Genomic DNA, 4831 nt, shown 5'->3' on the forward strand with positions numbered 1-4831 from the left:
AAAACTTGCACTCGATCTCTACACTCGCTAATCGAACAACGGACATTTTAGCTTAAGTAAGCTACAAAGCTACTTTAATAAAATATAAATTATATTCAATAAAAACAGAACATAGACAAAACAAAACAACTAAATATATTCCAAATTATGTCTGAGAATCGCAGGCTGATCACTACACTAACACTCCGTGGTTCCTTTATACTCGGAAATGATGAGAAAAATTAAAAAATGCCACTTTAGCATTATTGATAATATTATCACATTTATATTATTATTTTTACAGAATCTTCTGTGGAATTTATAACATTCGAAATTTGCCGCCAATGATACCTACATTGATGTATTACATTAATTTACAGTAAGTAAAATTAACCAATAAATAAAGTAATACAAAAAAAAACTGGTAATCTGTATAAATTTTGTAGATTTATTTGTGATACCAACATGAATAGGATAGAATATTTAATTAATTATAAAATAAAACTCACTGCTTGTTAATACTGCGTACATGTGTTAGTCTGTGACAGAACGTTCAACGCTATGAGTACATTCTCGTCCTTCTTACGTGGAGTTTTATTGTTCTGTTTTTCTTTTCTTAATTGTTACTAATGTATAGTTAGTAAAACACCGAGTAGTTAATGAATAATTTATGGAAGTTTAGAGTAGTAAATGATTTCTTTTAGCTTCCAATAAAAAATACTTGCAGTTACATAACCTTTATTACTAAGGCTTTAGCAACTGTTCACTCTTAATGAACTCTGGATGAAGACGAGAAAAGCCCCTAAAATGAGCGAAGAACCTTGTTAAATTGAAAGTATAGTAAACGATCGTCGATAGCCGATATTCTGATGATGGATGCTCTTTGAGGATTATTCAATCAGGCGCTAGAAACTTACTCTTCATTACCACTACTATTGGTAGCGGCTAGACTTTTATTATTATAAACGTTTAGTCGTTTAAACAAAATTAGCTTCTACACCCCGCCATGGTGTGATCGACGCGCAGATGGATGTTTATACATGTATGAACTGGTTGGCAACGCATAGATGTCCAAAGGCGCGAGTCAATTGTCAAAAGATTTGTTTAATTAAGATCATTTTTTCAAATATTTTATTTAAGTGAACACACAATCTACAAAACGTATTATGGTGTGAAGTATCGTAATGCTTCAAGGATGCAGTATCTATAAACATTTGTTTTTTGGCTCACAAAACTTTCCTCATCAATTGTCAAAAGGCCCCATGTTTAAAAAAACACTCGGCGCGATATACGCGGATCGCGCGCTGATCCAAAACACGCATTATTCGATTAAGATTTGTTTAATTAAGATCATTTTTTCAAATATTTTATTTAAGTGAACACACAATCTACAAAACGTATTATGGTGTGAAGTATCGTAATGCTTCAAGGATGCAGTATCTATAAACATTTGTTTTTTGGCTCACAAAACTTTCCTCATCAATTGTCAAAAGGCCCCATGTTTAAAAAAACACTCGGCGCGATATACGCGGATCGCGCGCTGATCCAAAACACGCATTATTCGATTAAGATTTGTTTAATTAAGATCATTTTTTCAAATATTTTATTTAAGTGAACACACAATCTACAAAACGTATTATGGTGTGAAGTATCGTAATGCTTCAAGGATGCAGTATCTATAAACATTTGTTTTTTGGCTCACAAAACTTTCCTCATCAATTGTCAAAAGGCCCCATGTTTAAAAAAACACTCGGCGCGATATACGCGGATCGCGCGCTGATCCAAAACACGCATTATTCGATTAAGATTTGTTTAATTAAGATCATTTTTTCAAATATTTTATTTAAGTGAACACACAATCTACAAAACGTTTTACTAGTGGGAGTGCCATGCTGTTGCTTTCGGGCTTCAGCCAATCGGGCAGGCACGACCGGGGCAGTACCACTGTCTCACAGAAAACCGGCGTGAAGTGATGCAATAGGTTCATCTTATTGTACTCGCGTTTCGTGCGGTGAGTGAGACTCCCGGAGCCCATCAATTCCCCCCCCCAGAATATGAAGATGCAGTTTAAACAGAGATTACCCCAGGGGGGTACCACACGTTTCCGCTGTGGAGAATCCCCCTCTGAGCGTCCATCATCGGAACAATCAGTATTCGGTGGTGGATGCACAGGCTGCCCTTCGTATTCTGGGGTGGGCAAAAACTGCTCAAAAAACTGTAAGTTTCGATCTCGGGGCAAACGGAAGAATTTACCGAAGGCATCCCCTTCCACGCTCTCAGTGGACTTTACCAATGTTAGGGGGCTCAACTCTAATCTTAACGCGGTTCACTTTCACCTCGAAACTGCGAAGCCGGCCTTATTCTTCCTTACTGAGACTCAGATATCCTTCCCGGCTGATACTTCCTACCTCTCCTACCCGGGGTACAAATTGGAACATTCATTTGTGCCGCGGGCGGGAGTTTGCGTGTACGTCAGAGAGGATATCTGTTCTCGTCGCCTCGGGTCGCTTGAAGGAAGGGACCTATCTAGCCTCTGGCTGCGCGTAGACTGCGATGACCATCCGCGATTCTACGCATGCCTGTATAGGTCCCATAGCGGAAATACCGAAACTGAGCGACTCATTGAGCACATCCAAATGGCTACAGATTCCCTGCTCGAAGGGGTTCCTACCGCTGAAATCGTGATACTTGGCGATTTTAATGCTCACCATGCCGATTGGCTCGGTTCGGAAACCACCGATCACGCGGGAAGATCCTTTCACGACTTTGCTTTAGCTTACGACCTGTCACAAATGGTCCCTGCGATTACGCGAATACCAGATGTGGATGGTCATAAACCCTCTTTGTTGGACCTTCTGCTGACCTCACATCCGGAGACCTATCAAGTCTCTGTTGACCCGCCATTGGGTTCATCGGATCATTGTGTGGTCCGGAGTACTGTGCCTACTACGCGCCCTCCTCGGCCCCGTTTTTCGGGTTGTCGTCGTATTTGGCACTATCGGTCAGCAGATTGGGATGGGATGCGGTCTTTCTTTGCGTCCTACCCTTGGGGGCCTATGTGCTTTTCGTCGGAAGCTCCAGATTCCGTCGCTGCCTCTGTCGCCGAAGTGGTTCTGCAGGGCATGGAACTTTTTATTCCATTCTCTGCGGTGCCGATCGGTGGCAGGTCACAGCCCTGGTTTAAGCGTTCTTGCAAGGCGGCATCGCGTCGAAAGCGAGAATGCTTTAATGCATGGGCGGAAGCGGCGATATCTCGTGATGCCAATACCAGCGAACATAAAAAAGCATATAACTCAGCCTCCAGGTCCTTCAAACGGGAAATCGCTAAGGCAAAGTCAGAGCACATCGCCAGATTTGGCGAGAGATTGGCCCAACTCCCTTCTGGGACCCGAGCCTTCTGGTCTCTCGCCAAAGCTGTACAAGGGAATTTTTGTCAGCCATCGATACCACCGCTGCACAGAGAGGATGACTCGCTCGCCCACACTGCGAAGGAGAAGGCCGACCTCTTGGGCTGTCTCTTTGCGTCCAACTCGACTTTGGATGACCGGGGGAGATCACCACCGGCGATTTCGCGGTGTGATAACTTAATGCCGGAAATCACATTCCAGCAACGTGCTGTTCGCAGAGCACTATCTTCCTTGGACATTCATAAGTCGAGCGGGCCGGATGGTATCCCTCCAATTGTGCTGCGTACATGTGCTCCTGAGTTGGCTCCGGTCCTGACGCGCCTTTTCCGGTACCTGTACTCGCTCGGCACTGTCCCGAAGTGCTGGAAGACCGCTTCGATACATCCAATCCCTAAAAAAGGCGATCGCACTGATCCATCCAACTATCGCCCAATCGCAATAACCTCCTTGTTCTCCAAACTAATGGAATCCATTATTAATGGCCAGCTCTTGAGTTATCTAGAGGGCCACCAGCTGATTAGCGATTATCAGTACGGCTTTCGTCGTGGTCGTTCAGCTGGTGACCTTCTAGTATACCTTACTCATAGATGGGCAGAGGCAATTGAGTCCAAGGGGGAGGCACTAGCGGTTAGTTTGGACATAGCGAAAGCCTTCGATCGGGTGTGGCACAAAGCACTGCTCTCGAAGCTACCAGCCTACGGGCTTCCTGAGAAATTATGCGACTGGATCTCCAGCTTTCTAGCCGATCGGAGCATCAAGGTCGTCGTCGACGGAGCATGTTCCGACCTTAAACCCGTGAATGCTGGGGTCCCACAAGGCTGTGTTCTGTCCCCGACCCTGTTTCTTCTGCATATCAATGACATGTTGCAACTTAGCAACATTCATTGCTATGCGGACGACAGCACTGGGGATACTCTTTACACTGGCCGGGCAGGTATTTCTCGGGCAGTTGTCGATGAGTACCGGAACAAACTTGTGTCTGAAGTCGAAACTCTTTTACGTGGTCTCGGACTGGGGTAGACTAAACCTAGTCCAATTTAACCCCAAGAAGACACAAGTTTGCGCGTTTTCCGCGAAAAAAATACCCTTTGTCGCTACTCCTCTTTTCGAAAACACTCTTCTTGAAGCCACAGCCAGCATCGGAATACTTGGCGTTGACATATCGAACGACGTTCAGTTTCGCGGTCATTTGGAGGGAAAGGCTAAATTAGCCTCCAAAAAGCTTGGTGTGCTCAGCAAGGCGAGACGGTACTTCACTCCGGGCCACCGCTTGCAACTCTATAAAGCGCAAATACGGCCCCACATGGAATACTGTTCTCACCTCTGGGCGGGGGCTCCCCAGTACCAGCTCCTTCCACTTGACCGTATCCAACGAAGAGCGGTTCGAATCGTCGATGACCAATCCCTCTCCGAGCGGCTCGATCCTTTGGCGTTGCGTAGAGATG

Source organism: Pieris brassicae, chromosome 3 (assembly GCF_905147105.1).
Source record: "Pieris brassicae chromosome 3, ilPieBrab1.1, whole genome shotgun sequence".
Taxonomy (NCBI): Eukaryota; Metazoa; Arthropoda; class Insecta; order Lepidoptera; family Pieridae; genus Pieris; species Pieris brassicae.